Source organism: Aricia agestis, chromosome 21 (genome assembly GCF_905147365.1).
Source record: "Aricia agestis chromosome 21, ilAriAges1.1, whole genome shotgun sequence".
Classification (NCBI taxonomy): Eukaryota; Metazoa; Arthropoda; class Insecta; order Lepidoptera; family Lycaenidae; genus Aricia; species Aricia agestis.
The window spans coordinates 2,235,463-2,248,240 of NC_056426.1; the positions used below are offsets into that span (position 1 = coordinate 2,235,463).

Sequence of the window (12,778 nt, forward strand, 5' to 3'; positions counted from 1 at the left end):
GTTAAAATTATTGAATTAACGATAACAATGTTTTTGGCTTTAAGTTGACAATATTGGTAATAATTATATTAATGTACTTTGTTATTAGTAATTTAGTGTGACATAATTGATAACAACATGACAATATTTCCACGCCCATGAGGCAGAAATTGTGATCAAATATAAATTGTAAGACCTTTGTACCAATTTCTTGGAAATAAATAAATTGAATTGAATTGAATTGAGTTCACTGTGAAAGTAGCAGCGCTGAAAGACGATTTTTTTTTCACTTTTGTATGGGCAAGGGCCCGGGCGTCACGAGTTTCCCCATACAAAAGTGAAAATATAAATTTTGGTCTTTCAGCGCTACTACTTTCACAGTGAACTCTCTACAATTAACATGTACACACCCTAAAGTATATTATCACTTATTTTTGTTACACCCTGTATATATTAATAAAAATTACTATGTTAAAACACAAACCAATAGGCGTGATAGTTTTCCGTAAAGTGTACCACTAAATGTACTGGTTGTGGGATATACTATGGCTCGCTTCGCTCGCCCTGATAAAAAAATGCGGATTTTATGTGTAGCCTGATAATATTAGTCAAAAGATGAAGTGGGTAAGTCATAATGTTTTGTTCAAGAGAAAAAAAGAGGAAATGCCCTAAAGTTATAAAATATTAGTTATCCACTTTATCCTTTTTAAATTTTGACTTACGTCTTCAAAGATTTAATTAAATAAGGTAGTGTGATAATGTATTTTTAAATAGATTAATATTAAGTTACGTAAACAACCTCCGTCATATCTTAATGTTGTAATTATCTTATTTTTTGTGTTTTTTATTTGAAATCTATTAATATTGTGTTTTTCTAAAACAAAAACAATAGTTTTGTTCGCATTTTGACCTGTATTAATAGTATTTATCTTATTATTTATATAGTATGATCTATCCTACTGAAACATAGTATTTTTATAGTATTTTTATATTGTGTTGATCTAAAGCCAAAAACTAATTACTTTGTATCAGAATAAAAAGCGAAATATTTTGATGGTTATTTTTTTACAGATCGCCGAATGGTCGAAATTCGACCTCAAATAAAAAATTGAATTATAAGTTTCATATTGCGCGCGCGACCTGCACCTCTTCGCCGTCTATGCTCCCCCGAACCCTCGCGTCCTGCCGGCCGAGTTGGACGCGATCGACGCGATTATCGGCAGCGATTTAGCTCTCCATCCGAACGATTACTACATGTTTATCGGTGATTTAAACCTCCCGTTTTTGTCTTGGGACTTAAACGGATACACTGTTATAAAAAGAGGCCCCGTCGAAGTCCAGGACCACGGAATTAAACTCATGGAATCGCTAACCTTCCACGGATTTCATCAATACAACCTGCTAAAAAATCACTGTGGCAACACGCTCGATCTCGTCTTTTGCAACCTGCCGTTATCGGTGAGCCCGGTCTCCGCGCCTCTCCTGTCCAAAGACCGCGCGCACCCGTCGTTCGCCTTCACCGTGCTAGACCTGAGCGTTCCTAAGTTACACGAGGCCGTAATAAAAAAGTTTAACTTTAGAAAAGCTCCCTACCCCGTAGTAAATGATCTTTTTCAAAAACAAGACTGGAGTACCTTGCTGTCTGCTAAAACGATTCTATACTTAGATATATTTTATGAGACCATAAACGCTTGCATCGCATCACACGTCCCCGTTATTAATACCTTCGGGCGACGCACGTACCCCAACTGGTACTCCCCAGCGCTCATTAATATCATTAAAGAGAAGAGTAGGGCACACAAACGCTGGAAGAAGTTCGGTAATAACTTGGATTACGACGAATTCGCACTTTTGAGGTCCCGTGAACGTCGTATACAAAAAGAATGTTTTAATAAATTTACATCCGACTGTGAAAAAAAATTGAAAACTGACCCTAAGACATTCTGGACGTATGTAAAGGCCCTACGCGGTGGCTCAGCGTACCCTAAAAAGCTAGTGCTCGATGGAGTAGAATACACTGAAGGCAGGGACATGTGTGACGCCTTTAATACTTTCTTTAAAAGCGTTTTCGGCGAGCCTAGTAATGTTACTCCTGATAGATCATTAAATTTCAATTCTGATGTAGTGTCTAACATTCAAGTATCGACCTCGAATGTCGAAGGTATTTTACGAAATCTAAATATAAAAAAAGGCCCTGGCAGTGATATGCTCCCATCTCTATTTTGGGTACGCTGCTCTAAATCTCTAGCTACTCTACTTATATTGACCATCTTGATAAATCGATCGCTGCGTGATGGTGTGTTCCCACAGAAATGGAAGGTAGCCCATATCGTTCCAATAAATAAAAAAGGTTCTCGTATGGACGTTAAGAATTACAGGGGCATCTCCATTTTAAACACGGCTGCTAAAGTAATGGAGAAAGTAGTACTCAATTTTATCTATCCGACACTTCACCGATCGGTTCCCTACCAACAGCACGGTTTCCTTAGGCATCTCTCGACGACTACTAATCTAGCCCGTTTCACTTCCTTTATTTTAGAGAATATGGAACGCGGTGGACAAATAGATGTTATCTACACAGACTTCGAAAAAGCGTTCGACCGGGTAGACCACCTCATTCTTCTAAAAAAGCTTCAGGAGCTAGGTATCCACGGGGATTTACTTCGGTGGATGGAATCTTACCTATCGAATCGATCCCAGGCTATCGTAATGGGCGGTTATCGCTCAGACTATATCGAGATGCCCACTGGAGTTCCACAGGGCTCACACCTAGGACCATTGCTGTACAACGCCTATTTGTACGATATTGGTTCGTGCCTCCAACATATTTTGTACTATCTCATGTATGCGGATGACAAAAAAATCTTTTGCAAGATTAATTCGATCCAGGACTGTTTACAGCTCCAAGCAGGCCTTGACAGCTTGTTCAATTATTATACTCGCAATAATATCACTGTCAATTCTACTAAATGCGAATGTATTACATTCACTCGGAAACCAAAGCCCATAACCCATAATTATTACATAAATGGTGTATTAATTCAAAGAAAACGTATCGTTAAGGACCTCGGTGTATATCTGGACAGTAAAATGACTTTTTCGGACCATGTTGAAAACGTAATTTGCAAAGCTTACAAGAATATGGGCTTTGTTTTTCGGACGTGTAAGGCATTCTTAAGCATCTCAGTACTTAAAATCATTTATTCCGCATACGTGAGGTGCTTTTGGAGTACAATAGTCCGATATGGTCCCCTCATTACATCATATATAAAAGTCGCCTGGAACGCATTCAGAAAAAAATTATAACTTACCTGACTTACCGCTGTGGTAAAAGATTTGATTCCTACACCGAGAGCTGCGCTGAGTTTGATCTCTTGCCCCTGGAGCAGAGACGTACTGTTTTGGACTTATGTTTACTGTACGACATCGCTAATAGTAAAACAGATTGCCCTGATCTCGTGTCACAACTTACCTTCCGCACGCCAAAATTCCGCACTAGAAACACCCCCCCCTACTGCACATACCTGCATCAAACACTAGTTATGGACAGAACTCTGTTATATCACGTATAAGTCGCTCATTCACAAAAAAATTTAATTCTGTAGACCTATTTGCTTACAATACTAAAACGAAATTCAAGAGTGAAGTTATAAAAATATTAAAAAATGATACTTAATTAAAGAAAAAAAAGAGGAATGAATTTACATAAACATGTTGTATGTACAAACCTTACATGCGGTACCCTAGTGGTATTTTTCACTGATCCCAAGACTTCGTGTCGTAGGGCTAGGGTACCGCACATGCACACACACATACACACTTACTTGCACACAAACACACACACATACATTATATTAATATAATTAATTAGCTAAGACAAAAATATTTTACATTTTATTAAAACCACAATACTGGGAGTTGACTAGCTTATTAAATAGTAACCATGTCAAGACCTTATTGTGTCGATAATAACGATGACGGTCTTCTAATTTTAATTAAATAGTTTTTATTATAATGTTAAATACATAGCACTACAATTTGACAAACAATGTAATACCTGTTACACTGGCCATACTTGTTTAGTGTTAAGCTCCAAATTGTAATACGCTGTTGGTATTCAATAAAGAAAAATAAAATAAAATTCCAACGCTTTCCTATTGATTTTTATGTTCTGTTGTCAAAATATTGAATTTATTATTTTTAGCTACGTATAATAAAAACTATTTATTATCTGTCTGTCGAGCTGTAATATTGAATTGACATAACCCGACCAACTGACGTAGGTCCGCCATCTTCAGTCATCAGTACCATCAGTACCAAGTACATTACCAAATTGATCTCCGCACTGAATAGTTACGCATGGTTTGAATCGTTCCAGAAATTCACACATACATTGCACAGACAAATGCTGTTCATGAATTAGATGTTGACTTTGATTTATCTCACTGTCGGGCCAAAGAGTTTGTTTTAAAGCTATTTAACAGCAAGATTCGGATGTTTAATCGCGAAGCTTCTGCAGAGGGGTCGCCAGAAGTCAAGAGAACTATTTAAAAGTCAACAATAAAGTTAAAAATATTAAGTTAAAAGTATTTTAAGTACATTCAGTACAATAAATATTTCTTATTTATTGTACTGAATGTACTTAAAATACTTTTAACTTAATATTTTTAACTTTATTGTCTCAGACCACATGTTTGTTGACGGCCAACAAATATTACATGTGATCTGAAACATTTGTTATTTTCCTGCCCTAGGTGCGCGTAATGTACTATTTCCTACCAGGATCGCATCATAAAAAAGGTTGAAAAACACTGGTGTAGATACTGTTTTTGTCAAGACATATCTATTCCACCTAAGTCTACAGTACTTATATAAGTGACAAACTGAACTTATGGTACTTGGCTTGGCACAATGCCAGGCTGTCACATAATCCTACCAGCTTAAACTGAAATGTATTGCTCCAGTGAAGGCTGTATTACTATTACTAAATAGATACTTCTAAATACTTTATATACGATATTACAAAAAATAAAAACTACTAGGTACTAAAATTGACGATACTTTTCATTTGATCAATTCTCTACCACTAGGCGGTAGGCCGCGGTAGGAGTAGATACGCCTACGCCCTAGTGGTTTAGAGCGCGGCATTGAAGATCCTGGGTTCGATTTCTGCGTTGGAAAAGTGTATCAGGCTGATCACTTGATAGTCTAACAAGATGATCCGATGATGCTTTGCACGTGCTTCACACTGTATACTGCATACATACGTATTATTCATACATTCTGTATTTTAAATTGTCTTTTAATATTGTGTTGTGTGATTTTAAAAATAAACATAATATTCTTATCTTAACACATGACGATTCGAGGGTTAAAATAGAAATTTTCACTTCTTCAGATTAATTAAATAAAGTGAAACAAAAGTTGAAACACTATTTCAAAACGTAACCTCAAAATCCGTCCCGAAGCCAGAAAATGTAAATCCGAAACCGAATATTATTTCATTTCCACGTCAAAATCCAATCAATCATATACGTACTAGAGGTTCCATCTCTTTGACAGCACTCAAGCTTTATAACAGCTACTACAGCTTCTATAAGCTGTACAACAGAATATAGCTCTTACCTATTCCTTTGACACAAGCGCGCAAGCCCTTCAGGTGTACTGGAATTCTAGCTTTTGAATTTGAATGTGAAGTCATCATTTGAATTACAACGTATCAACTACAAACATTGAAAATCATTTTAAATCATGATATAGGTCACAATTTTTTTCTGTTTTAAGCCCACTTTATTTCTATTTATGTGAATGAATACTGCGAAAAAAGTACATATTTAAATAATAACTAGCTATTTGACCGAGCTTTGCTCGGTATTCGGTAAAACACGAATAAAATGACATTTTATTCGTGTTTTACCGAAGTTTTATTTCCTAGCTAGATCGATTTATCGCCCCCGAAACCCCCTATATACTAAATGTCATGAAAATCGTTGGAGCCGATTCCGAGATTCCAATTATATATTTATATATATACAAGAATTGCTCGTTTAAAGATATAAGATAAGATAAGATAAAAACAAAAATAATCTAAGCTATAGCTTTTTATATCGCGGGCTTTGAGGTGTGCGGAAGCCGTGCCTCGTTGTTTCAGTTTGGCACACTTCGGCACGGTGTTTGTATACGTGCGACTAGACGTATGCAATTATGCATAAAACATAAGTTGATAAAGAATGCTCTGCAACAGCTTTACCAATTACCGCGGCAGTCCCCGAGTGCCACAGGTATTTTTTTCTTATTTTTCTTTTGAAGTGATTATGATTGATTTCTTGAGTACTTCCAGTTGGTCCGTAATTTTATCGAGTTATGTCAAGCCCAGTCAATGAGTAATATTGGCCGTGTTCGTCGGCGTATTTTTGGACAAACCTTTTTTTTATTGCGCATGTCCAAAAGATGTCATGGCAACGCCATAACAAGTTGCTGGTCAAGTCGTAAACAACGTCTTAATTGTTTATACATGATTAAAATAATAAAAGCTAAACATAAATACATAAGCCTAAATTGTCTAACAGCCGCACAAATAATTTATTTATCACTATGATAGTGTTTGATTATTTTATTTTGGAAAATATGGATATGGATCACTTGGAAAAATTTAAAAATTTAATTGTTTTTTTTTTATGAAATAAGAGTGCAAACGAGCAAACGGGTCACCTGATGGAAAGCAACTTCCGTCACCCATGGACACTCGTAGCATCAGAAGAGATGCAGGTGCGTTGCCGGCTTTTTAAGAGGGAATAGGTTAACAGGAGAGGGTAGGGATGGGAAGGGAAGGGAATAGGGGAAGGTAGGGAAGGGAATAGGGTAGGGGATTGGGCCTCCGGTAAACTCACTCACTCGGTGAAACACAGCGCAAGCGCTGTTTCACGCCGGTTTTCTGTGAGAGAGTGGTATTTCTCCGGTCGAGCCGGCCCATTCGTGCCGAAACATGGCTCTCCCACTGGTTTGTTCATTGCAACGCCACCAACAAATTGCAATTGGGTTAAATGTCAAGTCGTAAACAGTTGTCGTTGCCATGGCATGACATGATTTGGACATGCGCAATAACTAGGTTTTGCAGCGAATGCGCTAAAAATTACGCCGACGAACACGGCCCTTGACTTGACATAATATCTTAAATATAAAATTCTCGTGTGACAATGTTAGGCCGCGTACTCCTTCAAAAAGGCTTTACTGATTTTAACCTTTTATAATATGCATATTCAATGGGTTTGAGAATCGGCTACTGGGTACTTACTTATTATATTGATAAGTGCATTTGTTGAATAAATAATAGTAAATTATTAAAACTCGATATGACGGCGACCATTGTTTGTGCGACGGGATAGCGATGGACGTTGCCATGGTGACATACTTATTTAGTCACTAACAATAAAATAATACGTGCGAAATACTTTACATGGCAAAGAAACGTTTGCCGGGACAGCTGGTAACCCTATAAAAATACGCAGGTCCACTATGTACTATGTACCTATACAAAATTTCTCTAATATTACATTATCATCATTGTTTCCATGGTTTTCTGTTTATAGGGTCTGAGTTTCGACGTCCCTAGTAAATCAATGTAAAGCACCGTAAACTTTAATCCCCCATATGGTTTGTACAAGAATAGCTCTACCGCTTATGCATAATGTTATTACAATGGAGAGTTTGTCTAAGGAAAACAATACAGTCCATTGCCAAAAGGTTCTTCGTAAACTGGAGTTTAGACATTATAATTTCCATACTAATATTGTTATAAATGCGATGGTCTGTCTGTCTGTTACCTCTTCACGCCGAAACCGTTAAACGGATTTTGCTGGGTATGGAGATACTTGGAGTCCCGGGAAAGGATATAGGATACTTTTATCCCGGAAAAATGTACGGTTCTGTCCAGCGCGATAAATAAATTTTGGAGCAACGGAGTTGCAGGCGTCATCTAGTACGAAAAAAAACTTGAGAGGTGTCAAGGGACACCCGAATGGAACGAAGTCATTTTTTATGTTCAAAAAACCTGTATACATAATACATAATATTATACACTCAAAAAATTTTTATTAAAAACGCCATCTATTGACGCCCAGGAATACTAATAACGCATCGCTGTTTATTCTCAAAATACGCCATCTAGTTGACGCACAAGAATACAGAAAACTATCAACGCCCTCTGCCCCTACCATAAAAGAGTGTCGAGGTCAAATAGAGGTCAATTATCGTTCTGTCTAGCCCCCTTTACGCCGAACGCGCAATTAGGAACCTCGTTGCAATATCTATAGAACCGATGAAAATATGTTTGGAAGTTCCTTACAATCTTTCATGAAAAATATAAGCCCAAATTTTCTTACATTGCGTTGATTATGATGAACTATTGCTAAGAACACTCTCGATTTTGTCAGCTTTCAAACAAAAAAACTAGATCGAAATCGGTCCACCCATTTCGATGTCACAGACAGACAGACAAACACACACACACACACACACAGGCAAAGAAACAGACACATCAAACTTATAACAATGCACTTTTTGCCGTAACAAAAACAATGTACGTGGGAGAGCCATGCTTCGGCACGAATGGGCCGGCTCGACCGGACGGACTCACAAAAAAATGGCGTGAAATAGATCTTGCGCTGTGTAATTTGTTTCACCGAGTGACTGAGTTTACCGGAGGCCCAATCCCCCTACCCTTTTCCCTTCCCTACCCTTTCCTATTTCCTTCCCTACCCTCCCCTATTCCCTTCCCTACCCTCTCCTATTACCCTATTCCCTCTTAAAAGGCCGGCAACGCACCTGCAGTTCTACTGATGTTGCGAGTGTCCATGGGCGACGGAAGTTGCTTACCATCAGGTGAGTTTGCTCGTTTGCCCCCTTATTTCATAAAAAAAAAACAACTTTACAACGTGTTAAAACTCATCACAAAAATGTTCTAGAATCTAGAATTTCCTCATTTAAAGCCTGGAAATGGAATTGTGTAGATTACCTTACATTTCCCAAGCTGAAGTAAAAATGGCCGCGGAATGGACTGGCTCTGCTTTCATTTTAACATTTACCGGTGTTATTTTTAAAAGAAAAATGTAACGAGTGAACTGGGAAGATAAAAATCCTACTAAAATTATAAAAGAGCTTGTCGAAATTTATATTTTCTTATTCTCGCTAAAACCCGAGAAATGCTGAACCAATTTGGCTAATTTTAGTCTTGAAATATGGAAGGTTTATGTATTTTGAAGGGATACAAAGTTCACCAAGTCTTTCTTTAAAATCTGCTAGGATTTACTAAGGTTTATTTTGGGAAAGTATTTGTTTAAGATTGATTAGCCATACATTGGCTGATCACTAGATTGTCTATGCGTCGGACGGGCATGTAGAGTCCTGCGGGGCTAAAATGGTCACATTTAGCAATTCCTCTCAATCAATTCAGCAAATGAATTGTCAAAACTGTCACACTGACAAATGTCAAATCAGTACAAAAATACAGAAATAAATTGCAAGCAGAGTTGCATTTTGCGATTTTAGAAAAATGAATCATATTATGATTCATATCAGGATTCTTCAAAGCGACCATTTTAGCCCCGCTTTGCTTGATCTTTCGCCAGTGTCTGTCATTCGTCTCACTGCTTTACAAATGTTACGTAAGAGAAAGTGGTCTTATATACTACGCATACTTTGACTCAAAAAAAAACTAGATCAAAATCGGTCCACCCATTTGGATACTGCCATGCCACGAACAGACACAAAATATGCCGAACTTCTAACACCCGTCTTTTTGTGGGGGTTAATATTACTATTTTTAAACATTACGCACCTAGGGCAGGAAAATAGGAAATGTCTCAGATCATATGTAATTGTTAGCCGAGGCGAACCGAGTTCAACAAACATGACGTGATCTGAGGGATTCTTATTTACTGCCCATGGTGCGTATACTATTTTTCTCATCGACGGAGGCGGAAAACGGCAACATCGGTAAGCGCAGCGGGAAGAAAGTTGACGCCCGGAGGTGAGAAAATTATATATTATCAGACATGAAACTTAAAGGCCGGCGACGTGCCTGGTATCTCTTATGATGTTGCCAGTGTCTATGGGCGACCGGCGACGGTAGTTGCTTTCTATCAGGTCACCAGTTTGCTCGTTTACCTCCTAATTTTATGAAAAAAAATGATTCAACAAAAATCCATTAAATTTTCTTCACAATTTTGTTGACTAACCAACATTTAAAATTTTAAATAGATAAACTTCCTACCATTAACTATTGTGTTGGCCGTATTTAATAAAGCGATTCATCCCTTTTAGGGCACACCACAGGGCCCTTTATTTATCACCGTATGCTCCCTACGGTGCGCCCTTTGACAAAAGTTAGGCCGAAATGATGTGTAAAAGTTCCCTAGAGGAAAAGCTTTGAATCCAAAACATTACCCTTCTTAGCGCAGTTAAGGCGACGCCTTGATAATTTGGCCGTAGCGATATCGATTTTTCTCAGCAATGCCTAAAGCTAAGAAATTAAAGTTCATTGTCAGTATTCATCATGTCTTTGTATTTGAATTACCCATAGCATTACACGATTCGTCAACTTTTATAACACAGAATACTCAAAAAGACCTCTGTAAAAAAAGGGATTCCTATTTTGCCAACAGAGGAGACTGATTTAAGCTTCCAAAATTTGTACATAGATTGGTTTAAGCATTAAATTAAAAAAAAGTAGTCAAAGAGCGTTTGTGTGCCAAAGCTTATTATAAGGTCAATGATTTCATAGAAGATGGCACATCTTGGGAGTAGGATGGCTTCTTGCAAGGCTACTTCTACATTATTATATTATGACTTACAATTATGTATGTTGACATTGTATACAGGGTGTAACAAAAATAAGTGATAATACTTTAGGGTGTGTACGTGTTCCTTGTAGAGAGTTCACTGTGAAAGTAGCAGTGCTGAAAGACCAAATTTTTTTTTTCACTTTTGTATGGGCAAGGGCCCGAGCGTCTCGAGTTTCCCCATACAAAAGTGAAAAAAAATTTTGGTCTTTCAGCGCTGCTACTTTCACAGTGAACTCTCTACTAGGAACACGTACACACCCTAAAGTATTATCACTTATTTTTGTTACACCCTGTATAATATTAAGTTACAAAATTGTAAACTTTATTTTAAAAGAATAATTTTTCTCTCACTTTTTTGGTAAAAAGTTGAACCCGTGCGAGTTTCTTACGCCGTTTCTTCTCGCCGGGGTAGTTCCCGAACCGGTGGTAGGCATCAGGTAGACATTCTGAAAAAATTTGATTCAAATTTACTCAGAAATAAAACTTTTTTTTTTTTTTACACCCTTTAATTTGCCCATAGCTTATATGAAATGTATTTATGGTTTTTAAAATACGCGGCAAAAACTATTTTGTCGCTTACGCCCTTTCCATTTTTTGTTGTTCCATTGCTTGTTCTATGAGAGGCCGGGCCGGCAAGCAATCTAAAACATATTCAACACGGTTTTTTACTTTAATGTGGCGTCACCTTAAGGAAGAAGGAAATTTTAGATATAACAAAAGGTAAAGACACGAAGAGATCTCTAGAGAAATGTAACAAGAAAAGTGACCAATTACAAAAAAGTTATTGCTACGTCGCATGTGCGCGTAAGCATAATCCTCCGCCTCTAGTCGTGTTCCTCATGTCTGAGGGTCGTGACCTCATCCTTCTATGACCTTCTTTTTTATGGTGTTAAGAAGATAAGTATTCCTATGTGTAAGCATAATAATATTGTTGCGGTACATGGTATACGGACACGTGGTGCCATCTAGCGACAAATCAGCGAAACTTATCGAGGGAGCACAGGCAACATAAATCCCCTACTCAATACTAGATGATGAGATGAGGTGCGCAAGTACATACTCGAACCTTCTAGAAAAGTCCAACATTTTGTTTACCTGTTTAACGGTTCATTTTGTTTACTTTTATTGTGGTACATGCTCGAGTCACCAGGTCTTTCTCTCCGAATTCTTCGAACCCTAGCACGTAACAATATTATGTAAAAAACGGCATTTTTTAAGGCAGGTCGTTGTAGTCCTGACGTCACTGCGACCCATGAGGATATATTGTTTTTTTTTGTAATGAAATAAGGGAGCAAACGGGTCACCTGATGGAAAGCAACTTCCGTCGCCCATGGACACTCGCAGCATCAGAAGAGCTGCAGGTGCGTTGCCGGCCTTTTAATAGGGAATAGGGTAATAGGGGAGAGTAGGGATGGGAAGGGAAAGGAATAGGGGAGGGTAGGGAAGGGAATAGGGTAGGGGATTGGGCCTCCGGTAAACTCACTCACTCGGCGAAACACAGCGCAAGCGCTGTTTCATGATATATTGTGACAAAAAAAAACTGCCATAGTAATAACAATAACAAAATGGCTATATTAAATTATTTAATAGTTTAATTACATTGTGATTTAATTTCGCTAAACACATATGCAATTTTTGTAAGTAAGTTAAATCTATAAACGAGCAATTCTTGTATATATATATTCGGGTTTCGGGGGCGATAAATCGATCTCGATAGGAATCATTTTTTGAAAATGTCATTTTATTCGTGTTTTATCGAATAACGAGCAAAGCTCCGTCAAATAGCTAGTATTATATTGTAAGTGACGCCGGTAAAACAACCAATAGACTAGTTTTTTTTCTTATTGGTAAGTATAGGAACTCTCAAAAATAGAAACATCGCTGAAACAATGATGAGGAAACTACCCATGGAAACCTGCAACATGAAGAGTTGCCGGCCTAATAAGGGTCAATTCAGG

General features: G+C 37.7%; 1 protein-coding gene across 1 annotated transcript in view; it reads left to right on the forward strand.

Moving 5' to 3' along the window:
• LOC121737788 (neuropeptide F receptor) overlaps positions 1-12,778 on the forward strand; it is a 103,727-nt gene that overhangs the window by 52,271 nt on the left and 38,678 nt on the right. The window lies entirely within an intron of this gene.